The sequence below is a fragment of the Crassostrea angulata genome, chromosome 2, assembly GCF_025612915.1.
Source record: "Crassostrea angulata isolate pt1a10 chromosome 2, ASM2561291v2, whole genome shotgun sequence".
Classification (NCBI taxonomy): Eukaryota; Metazoa; Mollusca; class Bivalvia; order Ostreida; family Ostreidae; genus Magallana; species Magallana angulata.
Window position 1 is genome coordinate 49,752,134 of NC_069112.1, and position 20,601 is coordinate 49,772,734.

General features: G+C 35.1%; 1 long non-coding RNA gene across 1 annotated transcript; it reads right to left on the bottom strand.

Moving 5' to 3' along the window:
* Positions 1-904: 904 nt before the first annotated feature.
* Positions 905-20,056, bottom strand: LOC128173371 (uncharacterized). Its single transcript, XR_008242491.1, has 7 exons — positions 19,778-20,056; positions 15,489-17,633; positions 15,026-15,179; positions 4,710-4,856; positions 4,528-4,601; positions 2,762-2,971; positions 905-2,442 (listed from the first exon to the last, which is right to left on the bottom strand). It is a non-coding gene; the product is annotated as an uncharacterized LOC128173371 (long non-coding RNA).
* Positions 20,057-20,601: the final 545 nt, after the last annotated feature.

Below are 20,601 nucleotides of genomic sequence, written 5' to 3' on the forward strand. Positions count from 1 at the left end.
ATAGGTTTATTTCAGGCACAATGATAAGTATGCTTAAGGAACATCTTTAATTAAAAATGAAAGCACACTTTGGGAAAACTGTAAATACATCTCGGGCACATTTCAAACAAGAAGCCCATGGGCCACATCGCTCACCTGAGGAACAATAGGTATGATAAAATCAGCTTAATGGAGTCATAATACAAACTATCTGAACAATGTACAATAATACATGTAGATCCTGTATAAATAAAATCCATTTTTCCCCCTGGATATTCGTATGTTTATAATCATAAGTCCCTTTTCTAACAGGATGATTTTATAGTCATATCACATGTTGAGTATTGCAGTTCTTAAAAAGTTGTTAAATATGGGATATAAACCTACATCAAACTCTAAACCTTCTTGTAAGGCCAAAGAATTGTCCTGGAGCCAAAGTCTTAACAATTATAAAGAATCATCTGGCTGATTAGTTTCTGAGAAGGAGATTTTTAAAGATTTACTCTACATATTCTTATGTAAAACTTTGACCCCCTCCCCATCCATTGTGGCTCCACCCTACCCACGGGGATCATGATGTTCACAACTTTGAATCTACACTACCTGAGGATACTTCCACACAAGTTCCAGCTTTCCTGGCTGATTAGTTTCTGAGAAGAAGATTTTTAAAGATTTACTCTATATGTTCCTATGTAAAACTTTAACACCCCCCCCCCCCCCCCCCCCAATGTGGCCCCACCCTAACCCCGGGGATCATGATTTTCACAACTTTGAATTTACACTACCTGAGGATGCTTCCACACAAGTTTTAGCTTTCCTGGCTGATTAGTTTCCGAGAAGGAGATTTTTAAAGATTTACTCTATATATTCCTATGCTCAACTTCACCCCCCCACCTCCCCATAGTGGCCCCACCCTACCCCCGGAGGTCATGATTTTCACAACTTTGAATCTACACTACCTGAGGATGCTTCCACACAAGTTTCAGCTTTCCTGGTCATATGGTTCGTGAGAAGAAGATTTTTGAAAATTTTCATAATTTCCTAATTATCTTCCTTTGCAAAAAGGCGTGGTTCTTAATTTTCACAACTTTGAATCCCCTTAGGCTAAGGATGCTTTGTGCCAAGTTTGGTTGAAATTTGTCCAGTGGTTCTTGAGAAGATGTTGAAAATGTGAAAAATTTACAGACAGACAGACGGACGACAGACAAAATGTGATCAGAATAGCTCACTTTAGCTTTCAGCTCAGGTGAGCTAAAAAATTATGTATACTTTAGATACATGTATAATATGGTACATTTTAGGTACACATATAGACTTACTTTACAAACAGCACAAAATAGGTTCATATTAAGACAGTATCACCTAGGCATTGAAAAAGGAACCTTTCTGATAAATCTACCATAAACATGTTTCCATATATACAGTTAAACTTCAGTATCTCGAACACCGATATTTCGAATACAATGGATATCTCGAAGTGATTTGTAAGTCCAAGCTTAAACACTTAAACTTTAAGTATTTTACCCTTAAAAGCTTGATATCTCGGATATCTTGAATTTTTAACCAGTCCCATCTAGTTCGAGATAACGAGGTTTGACTATATATATTAGACAAATAATCTCCTTTACATAAAAAAGAGAAGCTACTACTGTAGATTCCTAATTAAATACAAGGAATTAATATTTGCATAAAAGCAACCACCGTGGATTTGAACTCTCACTTTTATTTTTCAGACAGTTTTGAATTATACTAAATTATTACAAAAGAATGATGCTTGCGATTTTATCTTCTCGCTATTTGATACAAAAAGTTGAATCGCGGAATGAAGTACGGGTAAAATGAGGATTTATAGTATTATTTGTAGTAGTTAATGACGTACACAAATTATAAACATAGATGATACAATCTGATTAAAATCAGATCCTTAATCCGCTCCTTGTTTTTCTATTGTCGCTACATGTCGAGGATCTGACCTCCTGTAGTGACAATAGAAAAAGTACAAGGAGCGCATTGAGGATCTGATTTTAATCAGATTGATAGATGATATTAGCTACTTTTACAGATATGGTTCTGATATACAGTGGTGATAATAAGCTACTATTGTGTTATAAACTAGTAATGCATATTTAAATTATAAATTTATCTCTACTTTTAATAGTCAGATGACATACCGGTACATAATTCATAATACAATGATGAAAGTGGCTTCATGGATACATAAATTATGGGTTTTTTTTTTCATTATAGCTGATTATCACAGAAACACAAAATAATAAATTATAACAGTTTTTCTTAATTAACATCACACTGTGACACTCCTTCAGTCCGCAGGCTTAGGAACAGTTTCTTCTTTTAAAAGGCTACCAATCCAGTAATCTTTGACAGTACTTATTAAAGTACCAGCCTCATGGCTAGCTTCACACATGACTTGCTGTCTTATAATTCCTTTTATCACCATATAGTCTGAAAATAATTCGATACCAAAGTTTAGTAAGAGCAAAGACACGTACATGTACAACTTTCTCAATAAATTTATGTTTGTACAACAATTAGAAGTCAGTCTTCAAATCAAATTTCATATTTCATAGTTTGCTCCAAAAAATGCATATAGTTTCATCACATTGACACAAAATGATACAATTCCTTTTAGAGTTAATGTTACAAATGAATTATCTTAAGATGGAAACCGCAAGGTCAGAGTCATGCAGACTTGTAAAGGGTGCCTACAGGAAGGAATGTGCAAACCAATACGTTACTTCAAGATATTACAATATTTCTTTACCTATAATGGCCTTCACAATCTCCTTGCTAAGTCCCTCTTTCCCATTTACACCCATGCTATTTCCCCGGTCAATCAATTCCTTACTGGTATAAAATACTGACATCAGATGCCGCCATTGCTGCCCAGCACCTACTTGGCTTTTTGCTGGTTGATTTGAAATCCCGACGGTAGACAAACACTCCAGTGCGAGGTATCATGCAGCTCCATCATCTTTATCAATACAATAAAAATTCAAACATATTTTTGGAAGTAATGGCTTACTGGATCAGATCTATTGTTTTTAAGTAAAACATTTATTTTAAACTCACAATCTTATAATTTTCTTTAATTCATACAATTGTTTTAATAGTTTACTAGGTAATAAACTGTGAACTGTTTCCCACCTACATTTTACATCAAATATTTTTTCTGGCAGATATTGATCGATCAACAAGAGGCCCAGGGGCCACATCGCTCACCGGTGCAACAATTGCCTTAACTCTTATCAAATTAGCGTTATAGAATCAAAATCAAAATATCTTGACAACTAAGTACAGAAGGTCTTGCTCAATTTTTTTTTATAAAAATCTACCGATTTCTATCCACATATTTATGGTAAACATCAAGCCCCTTTTGTTGTTGTAGCTGTAAGAAGATTTTTCTCTATTCCTACATAACCCCCCTCCCCCCCCTTACACTTTATGGTCCAACTTTTTTCTAGGTAATCATGGTTTGATCATTTTACTACACTATCCTGGCATCAAAGTTTTTAAGAAGATTTTTAAAGATTTTCTTTATACATATAATACAATACTGTATAAAATAAAAATTCATACCCCCATTTTGGCCCCACCCAAATCCAGGGACCATGATTTAAACAAACTATAATCTACACTACCTGAGGATGCTTCCATACAAGTTACAGCTTTTCTGGCCTAATAGTTTTTTAGAAGTATATTTTAAAAAAATACCAACTAATTTTCAATAATTCTAAATGATCATCTGTTTAAAAAGGGTGTGGCCCTTCATTTGAACAAACTTGAGTCCCCTTCACCCAGTGATGCTTTGTGCCAAGTTTGGTTAAAATCTGCCAGTGGTTCTGGAGAAAAGGATGAAAATGAGAGAACAACAACGCCGCCAACGCCAGACAACGGACAAATCTTGATCAGAAAAGCTCACTCGAGCTAAAAACAAAGTTATCTACTATAAAGTATAACTATTTCCTAATTGATTTTTACTAAAAAAAAAATCATTTTGTAAACAAATGTTCTGCTTACTGTGGGTATAAATATTTCTATATTAAAATGGGTCTATATAATGAGGAAAATATTATCGAGTGCTGGTTGATATGTGCATAAAAACTAAATAATCTAATCAAATGTTTATGTAAGATATGAAAGTTTATTACATACTTAGTAATAAATACAGTTTTTAAAAAGTTTTTTTTAAAAACGTTACAAAGATAAATGGATTTTTATAGAATGTATTTTAGTCTGTAGAAATAAGTAACCCCTCCCCCCATTAACTTTTAGGCAGTTATACAATGCTACCGTTTGCAGTTCTTTATACAGTTAATTCCTAATTAAACATGAGGAAAACAATTTCCTCATATCATCACGAGAAGCCCGTCTTGCAAATTCTAAAATCTCACTTTCAATTTTCTGACACATTAACTACATGAAACTGTGATAAAATTTGCAATTTTATGTTCTCGCGATTTGATGAAAAATCGTTCAATCGCAGAATTAAGTACTCGTGTAAAATAAGGAATCTACAGTATTACTTACACCATGAAAGCTTACAATCTCAATAGGAACAAGTCCTGCTCGAGGTCTACCATCAGACTGAGTTTTTCAGTTACCTTGAAAAATCAAAAATGAATCACAAACAAGTTAAAGATAAATGGAAATATTTAAAAATTAGGATTAACTGCACAAAGCATTTTTGATAATAATGTACATGTACATACCATTTCCAGTAAGACTTTAAGATTTCAGCATTTCTAAGCTTTATCTCAACAAATTCCTCAGTTCCCTATCGTAACTTCTTCATCTTTCTATTCCAGTGCAGCCATACATTTCTGAAGCTTATCATTTTCTTTACAAGGTATATCTGGCTGTTTAAAAAAAAAGGTAGGATATTTAGATGTATTAAAAATGTAGTAGACACACACCTTTTATTATTTAATAACTGACAAGCATATAAAGGGCATGTGACTTCTTTCAATTGTCAATACCTCATCATTAGTTGTTGCATATGTTGTCTTCGCAAGAAAATCATTCAAAATATTCTCTCTCCCTCTTCAATGTCATCTGTCATTCCAGGGATCTGGTCTGGGACCATAAAACTAAGAGGGCTCACTTTGGATCTTATCTCACTTATACACTATACATTCCTTTTGCAAAAGTGAGACAGATCAAAAGTGAGCTCGTCCAACTTTTATGGTCACAGGGCCAGTAAAAGAGAGTGAGAATTAAACATGAATAAATCACATCAATATCACGAGTTCTTTTCCTAAAGGACTTGTTCTTGTTTAAATTATTAATCCTTGATATCTCTGATACTAGTCTTTACACATTTTTAGAAAATGGTCTATAACTGAAGCTGTTTGCAATTCAATTTTTATGCCTCTTTAACACAAAAGCTGACATTTAGAAGGCTAGTTGAGGTATTGGGAGTTGATCCCTGATGGGTCACTCTGGGTGTAAATCCCTGTTGGGGTATGAAATGGGTCACTCTGGGTGTAAATCCCTGCTGGGATATGAGATGGGTCTCTCTGGGTGTAAATCCCTGCTGGGGTATGAGATGGGTCACTCTGGGTGTAAATCCCTGCTGGGGTATGAGATGGGTCACTCTGGGTGAAAATCCCTGATGGGGTACGAGATGGGTCACTCTGGGTGTAAATCCCTGCTGGGGTATGAGATGGGTCACTCTGGGTGTAAATCCCTGCTGGGGTATGAGATGGTCACTCTGGGTGTAAATCCCTATGAGATGGGTCACTCTGGGTGTAACTCTGGATGTAAATCCCTGCTGGGGTATGAGATGGGTTATCTGGGTGTAAATCCCTGCTGGAGTATGAGATGGGTCACTCTGGGTGTAACTTTGGATGTAAATCCCTGCTGGGGTATGAGATGGGTTATCTGGGTGTAAATCCCTGCTGGAGTATGAGATGGGTCACTCTGGGTGTAAATCCCTGCTGGGGTATGAGATGGGTCACTCTGGGTGTAAATCCCTGCTGGGGTATGAGATGGGTCACTCTGGGTGTAAATCCCTGCTGGGGTATGAGATAGGTCACTCTGGGTGTAAATCCCTGCTGGGGTATGAGATGGGTCTCTTTGGGTGTAAATTCCTGCTGGGGTATGAGATGGGTCACTCTGGGTGTAAATTTCTGCTGGGGTACGAGATGGGTCTCTCTGGGTGTAAATCCCTGCTGGGGTATGAGATGGGTCTCTCTGGGTGTAACTGGAGTGGGATTATCTGGATCCATGGAGGGTGCTTTCTGGGACTGATCTGTTGTCTTTGGTTACTGGAGGATTTGGTGTGGACCCATGAGTGGATGTATGTTGAAATGTGGCTCCTTGGCTTGAAAGGAGGGGTTGGGTAGTGGCTGTCTGAGCTGCCTTGGGATGAAATGATGATTCTGTTGTGTCTGGATGATGATGTATTTCCCATGGGTGACACTAGAAGGTCTGTAGGCTGGATGGATAAGGAATACGACGAGGTGACTTGGGGATGAACCATTGGTCCCTCGGTAGAATGTGGATAGGACTGGGACGCCTGGGAAGCTGTTAATTAAGTGACACGAAGTCCCCTGGGAAGTTGGGTGGTGGTTAGAGCTACCTGAGATGCTGAGTGATAGATTGCTCCATATGTGACTTGGGGATAACACATGCCTTGCTCGGGGTGACTAATGGGTTTAATGATGGACCTCCCTCGATAGCTTGGGGATAGCTAGGTTACATGGAATGGTGAGGGATGAAATAAATAAAATAACATAAACAAGAGATGTTTGTGAAACACTTATGCCCCCCTCCCTTGGAATCAATCTACAAATTAGAAAATGAATGTAAACTGCAAATATTTGGAAATTTTTTAAGTCCAAGGGCCATAACCAGAGTTCTTGAAATGTTTTTTTGCTGTCAGTCGATGGAACTGACTACCATCTGAAGTTTGTCAGTACGGACAAATTTCTATCGGTCCAAAAAAATTTTAATAGAAAGATGAAAAACTATATTTGAATTTTATTACATGTATAATCAAATCATTTCATTCTTAACTTACAAGCCTTGGGCCTTGGGCTTCCAATTTTTTCCATTTTTTCCTGATCCAATTCCTCTTAACTTTCACATTTTGGCTTCTCACCTTCACATTCTTATTTATCACTCCATTAATTTTATTTCCTTCCCTCTCTCATTATCAACTTTCCTTTTCACTCTTTCTTTCTCATTCTCTTTTTCTCTTTCTGCACACATCATGCCACATGGACCTACCGTAGTTGTCAGATTATATAGTGGAGTTCTTATTATTTGTCCCGAGTACATAAATGATTAAAATTAGTATTTTTGTATGTATTTCTGTGTATTACAATTATAAAAACATTAACTTACAACCCTGTTTCAATTTCAAAAAGTGTATTTAATGACCATTAAAAAAAAGTAAAAAAGATGCTACACGCCATCTTGGATTTATAGGGGGCCTTCAAGTTCATGCTGTTTTAAACAAGTTCTCCAATATCTCCAAGTGATTTTTGACGATATCTATGTTGGAAAATGATCGAAAGCCTTATTCCCATCGTTTGACTATACATCAGTGTTAGTCGCATTACAAACGCACCGTGTCAATATGTACTAAACTCTTCAAAATCATCAGAAGTTTACATTTAAGTGTCATAAATTCTATACATAAGAACTGAGATGTTCCGAAAACGTATGATCAGTCTAGAGAGAGCCAAAAATCCACAAAAATTGATTAATCCTATGCATTCGAATCTTCCCAGTGATTACCCAGAATAGTTTGCGTCAACTTCATCGCTTTTGTACAAATTTGTTTAATCATATTTTTGCAAATTCCTCTGTCAACATCTACCGGTCATTTGGACTGACAGGCAACCTCAAGTAATCGGTCCTTGGTTATTTTTATCGGTCTTGCCGACAGGACCGAAAGATTTCAAGAACTCTGCATAACTCTGTCAAAAATTGCTCTATCATACCCAAAATCTAACTTGACCTAGATATTATCATGATAAACCTGTATACCAAATTTCATTTCAATATGTTTATCCTCTGCGAAGAAAATGAGCAGAAACTGTAAATAACTGAAATGTTTCTACGTCCAAGGGCCATAACTCTGTCGAAAATGGCTCGATCGTACCCAATATCGAACTTGACCTAGATATTATCATGATAAACCTGTATACCAAACGACTATATTTGGTATGGTTCAATATCTGCCCCCAATTTTAACCAATTTTTAAATGGTGCCATATAAAAATCAAATCTCCATAAATCAGTGTACAGAGGATGCCTATCACTTTTATCTTGATTAAGTCATCATTACTCATTGGTTGTTTATCTATGACATCACCCAAAGGACACAATTAATTCCAGCAATTTTGCAAAAAGTAAAAAATAACGTCATTAAGGTCTTCCGTTTCCAACGGAAGACCTTTCTATTATTGTGCGGGTTAAGATTATTCTTATTTTTCTTTTTTTTTTTTTTCTTCCTAGACGCGAACTTTGAGGCTTCATATCGTGCTCATTTCTGAACGGTTTTTGCTCAAATTTTCAGGGCTAATGGACTTTACAAAACACTATCTTCGTCAATTCATAGAAGTTAGAATTCCCTTTTTGTTAACGAGTTATTCCCCTTTTAAATTTTTTTAGGGCCTTTGGTTTCCAGACAAAGGCTCCGAGACTATAATAGCAGGGAATGGGAATCCAACGAATTTGAATAACAAAGACATTGAAGTTGTATACATCGGTTTTTGTTTTTGGATTACGTTCCTTATTTAGGAAAAGGTAGGGGGTCAAAAAACAGGATTCCAAAAAGTGCAAAAATTTAGACATATTTTCCTTTATATCTTTTTAACGAAAAATATTTTGTTAAGACATGTAGAATAAAAGTTGTGCAGAATATCAAGAGCTTTCATTTGACACCAATAAAAAAGAGCTGGCCCCTTAAATTAAGGGCCAATAGCCCCTAAACGTTTTTGCTTAATAACTCAAAAACGGTTAGGATTTTGATATGGATGTCGCTGGAAAAGTTGTTTGTTGGGATCTCATAAAGGTCGTAACAATATTATTTTGTAAGTGATTTGTGTAGTATGAGTGTAAAAAGCTTTACATGTTGACATGTACCTGTTTTCATTAGACAAGTTAACGAAAGTCTTTGTGCGTACAACTGGCATAAAGTTGCCGCAGAAAGTATGCTGGTTTATACAGGAGGCATTAATTTATAAGAAATTTGTTTTTGTTGGAGTACATGCTTTTTTTTAAGGAGTTTAAGTCATTGTTGTTAAGTTCTTATAGTGCACAATCATTAAAAACGGCAATTGGAAAACAAAACATTCTTTTTCTTATTTAACCGCAAAATATGGAATTAAAAAACTATATGCATTACATTTTATTTATTAACTCCATGCATTTAAAATCTACCTTGAATCAGAGCTGTGTGTGTGTGTACCATTACGTAAGCTCTCCCTCGCCCGCGGCCGAGAAAATCGGTCACCATGCTCGCGGCTGTAGCGGTCAGCGGTTATCTAATACACGAGAGCTGTGTCTCTCATATACATGTATGAGTTTATTTAGCCGCGAACTCGATAATTGGTTTCGTTTTGATTACACATAATTTTTTCATGGATTAAACGATTGGGTGTCAATTAAGAAATCGTTCAGTTAATTAATAAAAGCAATGTCACTCTCAATCTAAAGCAATAATAGACACAGATCAATTGTGGGTTTTAAGTTTAAAATAAATAACTTTTATTTGATAGAGTATGTTCATTATACTGCAAACTTTTCAAATCTTCCTGGGTTCTGAACTGTGCCTGTCTGTGCGTTGTACATATACCTTTACGTAATATATCCTTCGCCAACGGCCGATGAGATCAGCCACGGCTGCACTACCTAGCGGTTATTAAGCGGGTTTTAATACACAGGATTCTCACACTGCGACGCACACTTACATGCATATGAACGTGTTTGAGTTAATATAGCCGTAAAAACAGGAACTGTTTTAATTTAATCCTATAAAAGTTTGTCCATCTTGTATTTATTCAATTGAACATTTGAGTGTAAATGAATATTAATGAGCGATATTACTCCAAATCGTAAACATCGTACATTTAAGACATAAATTAATGGTTAGTTTGTTTATGTAAAATATTTTAGAAACTGCACAAATAATGTTTTGAATCAACCCCCCCCCCCCCCACACACACACAAATAGTAAACCTTTAAATGATGATCATCCCTCGCACATGGCTGAGGAGAACCGGTGCCAAGTAATCCGGGGTCGGTTCGTGTTCTTCTACATGTACCTTATCGCGCGTTCATGTTTCATATTTTGCACGGACACAACTATATTTTATTTTTTCAACTATTATATTCGTTTAAGATGAAAAGATAAACAGGTAGTTTAAAAATCAAATTATAATCAAAGTTCCATGTAACATGTTTGCAGTAGGTGCTAGCACGATAAAAAATGTCCTGAATTGAGGCATTCGATGATTTTTTTTTAAAAAATTCACATGAATTTTAAACAACTTTAGATTAGATTCTATCGGTCACATATTAATCACTTCTGTAGTTTTTCTACATGGTCGTTCGTTTCTTTGTAGAAGCGAACTCATTGCTGCCCCCTCCCGCCCCGCTGACAGGAGCTCGCGCTGGACTTTTTGAATTGTCAAAACGATATCAAGATCTATCGAAAATCATTTTTGGTGGCTTCTTCTCATGTGTAACATTTTGTTTCATATTCCATTCGGTCAGTCTGTGTAAATTCAATCGCGACATGCGACCGAGAATCTTGTGTCGCTTCAGTGCACACAGCTCGGAACATATATAGCCCCAGATCATCAATTGTTATATAATTGAGTAACTGTTGGAATGGTGCTTTTACATAAATAATAAATAATAAAATCATCCAGAAAAAAAGTTACCGTAACTCAATAGTCAATACCAAAAATAAAATCCGTATGATTGCTAACTGAAATCGGTATTTCAGTATTCGGCGGGATTTGATTTTTCTGCTAACATTAGTATTTTTATTGGTTTCAGAGATAACGATGTAAAAACACAAACAGTAAATACACCTGATATTATTTACATTGATAATGTTGAAAAATATTTAAAATTAAATTAGTCACATTCGTAAGATAAAAATGTTCTACGAACAACCGATTATTTTTTTTCCTATGTCGTGTCATTTGCGCGTAAATAAGTATGTTCTGTACACATATATACATGAACCCAGAAAAAATTCAAATGGTTACACAAAAAAGAAAGTTGTAATTAGTATTTCGGAATTTTTTTCTGAAAGTAATTTCACATTGTATTGAAAAGAACAAGAAATAAAAATGATTTAAATTTTTGACTCAATATTCGTATATATTACCGGCGCTTCGTACATGTGTAACGGCGTACAGTGTATAGATTATTATAATCTGTTCGAATTAAGTACCATGCGTAAAGATTCCCATAATAATTACTAGTAATTGCATGACTGTGTACATTGTAGGCAAATCCCTGTGTGTTAATTACTTCTAAGACTCTTTGTTTTCCATTAACAGTGGTTTAAATAATTTTCAGATAATTAATAAAAATTTTGTCATTTGAATTGTATGCTTCTTCAAATACTGATTCCGATTACCTTGAAGTCATTAATTTTCGATTGGCTATTGACAAAGAAAGAGACGCTTGACCATCCAATGAAAACAAATACACAGAGGTTGATTGACAGGTTCAGCCAGGTGCAGGAGACACCCGATGTCCGAGGTTATGGGTTATGTGTGCTGCTTGTACAAAGTCGAATGGTCTCAGTAAGAGTTATCGATGTGAATAAATAAAAAAATATATATGCTTATCAAAACATGATCGTTTAAGTTACAGCGAAGTACACTGAAGCGTTTAATAGGGGTTTACTCCAGAAAAGTTTCTACCTAATGTTTTCACTGACCTTTGTCCAATCAGATCGTAGCTGGGCGGAGTTAAGACATTGCCGCTCGTGACTTGAATGAGAGAAAGAAAAGAGAGAGAGAGAGTTGAGTAAATTATAAGTGGTGCTGATAAAGGAATAATCATTAGTTATAAACTTGCAAACAAATTTATTAAGGTCTGCATATAAAAATTACATGTGTATCCTATATTGTATAACTTTAAAGCTTTTTAAAGAACGATTGTGAAAATTTCTTTGGCCGCGCGCCGTCGACAACATGCACATGGATAAGAATGACGTAGCATATATTCAACTAAATTTCCTAGCATGGAGTCCGAGAATACGGACATTAAATATTTTAAAATGCGAACGAGTAATCATTTATGAACATGATGAATTTAGATGTAGTGTAAAGGAAAGGCAACGAAGGCGGATGCTTAGTGGAAAAGTAAAACGTCTAAGGTAAAGAATGTTTCACACTGAGTAACCATGAGGAAAGATTTTATACAAAGTAAATTTACAACCTTTGTTTAATTCCAGGAAGATTCGGCAAACTTTGATTTAATTATTAACGGTAACACTTGTAATAAAAACAGTTTCTTAAATATTCGTACAGTCTTCGATGTTTGACATTACCAATCCTATTACTGACCTATATATAGACATCGTTGTTCCCTGGTTAAAGAATTTCAAAACACTTCAAAGTTTCATAAATTTATAAGATATACTATGTCCCGAGTTTTTTCTTCCACCACTTTTTGCTTGATATTTCAATAATAGTAAATACCTTTGTGCTAAAACTACGTTCGTCCACTTATATGAAAAATGTCCAGATTATATGTGTTGAAACGCCTCCTCTATCGCTTCAGGTTTCAATACACATCCCAATATTGAAAGTCTACGGAGATTTTGCATTGCATCAGCCATTAATAAGCCCGGATGATAACGTTTAAATATTGCGCGAGGTATCCCGAGTACTTCCGAACGGAGAAAAGATGTAAACATTTCCCATTATAAATCTCCGTAAAAAAATTGTTTTCGTTCCTGTGAAATTTTATGAGTGAAAATTGTTCAATGAAGATATCTTGGATATATTCCCTTTCATCAATTGAAAGTGAATTGAAGTGTCAGTGAGTTCCGAATGAAATCTGATAAATGTTTCACGTGGTTCTCGCACGCTTTGCCCGAAACGATTTACACGCTTTGCCCGAAACGCTTCACACGAAACGCTTAACGGTTTACACGAAACGTTTCTCGCAAGTAAGTCGCACGTTTTTTGGTGTAGTAGTAAGTTTCAGGGTCTGTAAATTTTGTCATCACGCAACAATTCTAAACTTGCACATAGTTTTCAAAAATTTAGAAATATTTTTAAATAAAGAAGTTATCTTAGAGAAAAGGTTACGTGTTTTGTAGGCGGGTTCGGTTTTTAAATCAAAGTACTGATGTACTGACGAGAGTTGATTTTATCGAATATTATTTATTTTAAAATCAACGATATGCTAGTTTGCTTGGCAAGTAGTTTATAATCTGCATTTGAATTATGCACATTTTTATAATATGAATTCTCTGACTGTTCCGACTAGAATTTTGAGAAAACCTCTAATGAATCATGTTGTGTAATATTTTAAAATAGAATTGATTTCATCAAACTATGTTTTGGTATTCCAAATATTTCAAAAATTGTATGGATCCAACCAATAATGAACTCTAGTCTCGTTCAACCAGATGCTTGGCTGTCTCCGTTAATCTCCGACAAGTAAGAGATACCAGGTCACATGATAGCTTGATGATGCGACCTCTAAATATAGACTGACTCTCTACTTGCCGGAGATGTAAGGAGACAGCCGATGGTTGAACGAGACTATATATATTGAACTCTGGCGTAGGAATACTTAGGACTAAAAAAACTTCAAATTGTTCCTACCATTTAAAATCTGACTATTTCCAAGGTATTTATAAAAAAAGTTTCCTTAAAAAAAATACTTCATTATTTTCAAGAACTAAATCTTGTCAGCGGCGATGATTTGTGCTTAGGTGCAAACACAGTTTCAGTTTCGGTATGCTAGAGTAACTGCATAGGAGAGTTTATTTAAATCAACTCCCAAAAACATAGTTCCTCACATGATTCATGAGTACATGTAACAATGCTTGCTACCCTCTGAAAATTTAACTCGCCATTAAACATCTCATTTTTTAAAGAATGTTTGAAACGATTACATAAACTGTGTTCGACAGATAGTTTTCCTAAAACATTTTCTTTCTTTCTTTTTCAAAACACGTTTTATATACAGACTTTCAATCACAACACATTTTTATAACAAAAGCAGAACTGAAAGTTTAGTCATTATAAATTATTGACACCATATCACATACATTTTCAACTCGCAGCAACAACGGAAGACCTACTCGTGGCTTTGCCATGAGCTCTGCTCTAGTTTTTTCTTTATATTTTGCATTCGGAAGTATAGAGCGCAGGTCTGCACAAGTTCGATTTTTACATATGTTTTTTTCCTACAAATACACACATCATACTAAAAGATGGTACTTAAGCTAGCAAGCGCTTGATATTTCCCAGTCGAAAAACCACCGGAAAACACATATGTTTTGCTACAAAACTTGACTTTATCAAAATAAGCCAATTTTCATGACATCATTTCTACTTTATGACTTCAATGTGGTGATAACCTTTTACACACTTATTTTCAATATGTTCTCAACTATCTTCCAACCTTATTTTTAAAGTTCTTCAAAAAACTTAAATTTTGGGGGCGATAAATGCATAATACCGCACATAGTCCTTTCATTTCAATATGTTCATCCTCTGCGAAGAAAATGAATTGAAACTGTTGGTGGACCAACCAACCCACCGACAGACAGCAAAGCAATATGCCCTCCCTGCTTCGAAGGGGGCATAATAATTATATCATAAAATATGAAAAAGCCTTTTAATAAGGGTCAAGTTGCTATATAAAGTGATAGTGAAAAATTTAAGTATTCATAATTGTTTCCAACCTCAGAAATTTTATGAATATTATATATTAACTTATAATAGAAAATTCAATTAAAAAATGAAATATACAAAGTAAACTCGTTAAATGCTTAGAAATTTTAAAGAAAAGAAAATTTAGTAACCTTTATCTTGATCCAAGTTTGATTTCAAGACGAAGTTGTTATAGCAGCAGCTGTTGATTTCTGGGGTTTGATGCTGGCTAGATGGACAGCTGTTTTTGTGACAGTGCTCAGTTGTAATATCATTTTTTTCCCACCATGGTCCACCCTGAAATCTCTAAAAAAATAATTTTGTTGTTACTAATAAAGTTTAACATATCTATTCTTCTTGTAGTTACAGTATATAATGTATTGGCTGTCAATCTGTCATAGTGTCATGTGTATACAATAGAATAACAAACAAACCCTAGGGAAATGTAAATAATTATTAATTAAAAAACAAAAAAGCGAAAAAAAAAAAATGAATAAAAACCTGAACTGTTGAAATTAAGATCCTAATAATTGATTTTACAACCTCCTACAATATAGACAATAAATAATCATATACCAAATTGTACTACATTTACTATATGTAAGTTAAACAAACCTATTGCACGGTAATATACATGGTTGTCACCCAGTTTGGGTCTCAGTAGCCATCCTGATAATCGGGAATCTGCCTCCCATTACTTGCCGACATATTGGGACAAAAGTTTTGTTTCTTCTTTGGTCAGCTACATGTTGTTGGTGGTGTTACCCCCATACTTGTCGAAGTTGGTGTAAAAACTGTGGCCAGATGGTCTAGGGCCTCTGATATGTCATCATATCACCAGCTGATCTTTTCATTTAACCTTTACTTTCGTTATTTATTTATTTCTTTTCCGAGTCAACTCTCTTACAGACACTCTCTGGTGTTTTTACTACTGTTAAGTCAACTCTGGCGATCGAGGTATTCCGAGTGAGTTCCAAATGGAGAAAAAAAAGTCTTACAGAAATGTTGACATCACTATTTTGTTGTTTTAAAACAGATTAAATATCTCATGATCACTGTTTATTGAAATCATATACATGTAAGCACGAGTTGATTCACCACTTTCACAATGTTTATTTATAGATAACAGAGACCATAGCAATCTTCCTCCATCTTTATAAAGTGAGCTAGTAAAGTGACACGTACCACTGGGAGTGCCGGTTTATAATTTTTCTTTAAGTGAGGAGGCCATCTCATCCTCCAGTAATGCTCCCAGTAGGGCCTCTTCTCCGGAGGGCTCCTCAGCCAATGAAATTTCCACCAAGAAATAAAAATTCACCCTGGAATCTGAGGGACGTACTGTACCTGCAGTGGCATGACGGGAACCAAAACCATCTCCCATTATGACGGAATCGGTTCATACATCCATGAGATTTTCAAGAAGAAGATTTGCGATATTTCAAGTAGGAGACCTGCTGATACCAGTTCATAAAGTGGTGCTGGCAACGCAAAGCTCCCTTTTTAAGGAAGGGACGTCCAAGAATTTTTTACCAAACCTGCAACCCTAAGAATTATGGGAGTGAGCAATATGTCTCAGAAGGAGCCATTGAATTAATAGTTTATAAATTTTATATATACCAGACATATTGAAATAAAATAAAACTTTATCTCTGACCTATACTTAAGTTGACAGAGACATTTAAAATTAGAAAACTTTTTTGGCATCGCATTGACGAAATATAAATTCCTGGTCATGCAGAACTTCTCAAGTTATGGCCAATAATGAGAGGAAAAACATAGCCCACGCATGGAATCAAGATGTGCCAAAGTATCATGGACATCCTTAGTAAAAAAATCATGATTTGGAGGAAGAGTAATTAAAGATTTCCTAGACTTAATTAACACTGAAGCTGCATATATGAATGATCATGTCCAATGACAGTCTCAACATCGAATCAGATATATATGGACATCTTCTTTCAGCAGTCGAATGCATTAGCCATCTTGGAGCAGATGAAAAGGAAATGTACATCAAACAAGGTCATGGGATGCATGTGTCTGCTTTCCACAAATGACTGTAGAATTTAACAGACCAACTCCCAAAATGAGGGAATTAATCATTGTTCACATGGTTTTTCAGTTGAATAATATATTTGGCATAATTTGCAATGTAATCATTCCAAGTTGCAGATGTACTGATCGAAGTGGTGCTGGCTTCCCAGAGTTCACTTTTCCAGGAGAAGTTCCAAGATAAAAAATTCTCACCAGATCCAGTCACCCCTAGAATATTCTGGGTGAAGAATGTACGTGTCTCAGGAAGCCATGGTGAATTTCATTAATTTCTCTACACTGGACACATTGTTATGAATATTCCACCTTTTCCCAGAACTACTGAAATTTATATCAGCAGCAACATTTCATGTAGAAAAACTGTCCAAGCTGTGCCATGTTGGATTAATGAACCACGATACAATGCAGAGATGATTAAAATGCTACCCATAATAAGGGGAAGCAAAATTGTAAACATATACTGATGTGTCAACGAATTATGGAGATATAGGTACATTGGTGAGAATTTCATGGAGTGAAGGGAAGGTAAAACTTTCCTGAAATTGCCAAAAAAAGGAATCAAGATGTTGTCCGATGTGAATAGAATAGATGAGAAGACTGTGGAACTTGTCGATCCTCTTCAAGGATGGCAGAGAAGAACATGTACAAGAGGCTGCATTTGATCCGATTCACTCTGCTCGTCTAGCTGCAGAATCTCTGTACAATGATGGTCTGTATGAAAAATAAATCTGATGAGATTGAATTGACGTTAGAGAATAGAGGGTATCAGTTAATCAATCTGAAAAGACTAGACAATTTCAGAGGCAAAAAAAATATTATGCTTGAAAAAATTGAAAAAACAAACAAATAAAAAAACCCGGTTACAAATTCCACTGACAGTTGAACAGCAGACAATGCTTGAGTCAATATCATAAAATTTATCCTAATAATCATGAAATATTTATCTTTCCTTGAATATAATCGTGAAATAGGATATTCATCTTTCCTTGTGTTTACAAATTTACACGTAAAAACAAAAATTCGCCATTCGGCATTTATAACGAAAAGAGTACCAATTATTTTACCATAAAACTATATATAAACTTAATGCCCTCAAAGTACTTCACTGTAATATTTTCAGTCAAATCTTTGGTATAATATTAATATTAAAAAAACTAAAAATATAGAGCCACGTCAGTGATTTTTCTACACTAAATTTGGGTCCGAATATCGGCCCTTTCCCCTAGCAAAAATTACCGAATTTTTCCCAAATTTATCAACATTTTTTCCCAATCCAATCGATAGAATTTTTTTTTGGCACATCGATAATGACGACCCGAATTTTTTTCGTACGACTTGGCAAGCCTCCATTAATTCTTCGTCGGTCAAGCGCTCTTATATATGCCAATTTAGTGCTGAAACGAATACCATAAATCAGTATTGGAATATTCGTGAGTGCTATTCGATTTGTATTCGAATATTCGTAGACGTCATAGACAATTTATTAAGCAAATATATGATAGTTTGTATTACTAAGTGGGTGTATGTGTAGACTGCTTAAACATGTCAGTTCGAAGTTGACACTTAATGCACGAGTATCCATTGAATTGGGTGCGCATTTAATTTTTATGCAAATAATAATATACTGATTTTTTAAAAAATTTCTATCAACTACAATCAAAAGATTTATTACTTCTTTAATAATATACTGCCTCCTGGATGAGACCGATACGTAACTTCGTAAGTCAGTCCAAATATTTCCGCCATGTTTGATATAGTATTAAACAGAAAACTGATAACGCTCACAACTCCGGAAATGCTCTGTTTATTAAAAAAAAACAAAATATATCGAGGTATCTTTTAAAAAAAACTTTCGATGTACCTTTCGATATTAACTCTCCGTAGCTCACACTCGTTCAAACAGTTAAGCAATTTTTTTCTCCAGCGTCTGACATGAATTGAAAAATCCAGAATGTTTGTCTCCGTTCAATGTAAACCCTGCTTTTACTTTCAAGGTAAACAAGCATGGCGGAAGAGTCTATTACTGGGTTAAATTATAGACTCTATCAAGCATGCAGTCATAGATGGCTCGTTCCGATTAAAATGAAATAACACGATGCTGCATAGTTTACAGTGCTTGATATGGGTGTTTAACATGTGATCGAATATTCGAATGTTAAATATACATTCGAATATTAGAAATTTACTATTCATTCGCGAATATTCGAACATTCGTTTCAGCACTATATGCCATAATATATATTAGACCTTTCAAGCGCTTTTTAAACAATGATGTAAACGTGATTTGTGAGGCAATGTGGCGTAATGTCGCATAATTCGAAGTATTACATTAAGAAAATTAAGAAAAAGAGGGCTACTCTTAGAAAAAAAAGAAAGCATCATATTTGTATTTGCTTCTGTTCATTTTATTTTAATTTGCTTTTGATTTTCATCTTGGCTACGATACTGTTTTTCCCAATTTGATCAAAATGTCGATGATTTTTCCCAAATCAATAGCCACAGGACCCTTTTAAAAAATGTAGAAAAATCACTGCACGTGGCCGTGACGTTTGTAACCTGGAAACGTGTTATGTACGTTAGTCATTTAAAACTTACCACGATGGGCAGTTAACAGAATTTCAACATCACATGTACAGGGCCCTATACATAAAAATTGATCTTCGCTCACAAGGGCTTGTATAGAAACCAAAAAATATATACATATTACAGTGGGTTAAAGCATCGTTAAACATGTTAAAGGTGGCCGTGGGTTATTTTTCGTCCGACACGTTTGGCCCTTTCCCACTGTTCCCTAATTTTCATCATTTATTTGAAGAAAAAAACTGTTACTTTTATTTCAAAATTCATTCACATACCTGAATTCTTCCAGAGAACTTTTCATATTTGCAACGCCGGTGTTTCCATAATCTACAATCAGTGTATAGTAGCCTTTTTCTGTGAGATTGAAACCGCCTTTTTGCCAACTTTACATACGACCGACAACTCAAGACTATCTAATCTGTCGCTAAGATGTCGACCGCGCACGCGCATCTTGTGTTATAAATAAGTTTCTGCGCGGGCAGATATCAAACTTCCTTAGTTACTGTGGAAGCTAGCTGCATATTTGCAACGCCGGTATTCTCACAATCTGCAATCAGTGTTTGTTTTCCCTTGGACTGAAATGTCACATTTTCATTGGTTTAAACGTAGCACGTGATTGCCTCATATATCTCTATATTTGTTCTGTGAGAAATAATATTAGGCAATATGGTCGTCATTGGTCGACGCTTCGCTTACTCATTTCGACATTTCATAGTATTTAATACATAAACTGCATGCCGTAAGTTCTTAAAGTATTTGGAGTAGTTGCCCTTTGTAATTCTTTAAAATATTAGAGTAGTTGCCCTTAGAATATTGACGTCACATTGTTTTGTCTGGAGCAGAACAGAATGTCAGCGTCGAAATTTGCTCAAATCTTTGCAGAGGAAAGGGAAAAAACATTTAAAATTGAATAGCAACAAAACATTGTAAGTAAACATGGGTGAAGCAAGGATTTTTAAAGAATATTTGAAAGGTGAGATTGAAAATTTTGAAGAGTTTAAATGAGTTAAATTGGACGAGATGTTAGGCATCTTGTATACCAGTATACATGGCTTTACGTAGATCATCGCTATTTGTGAATAAATGTGTCGCTTGATAG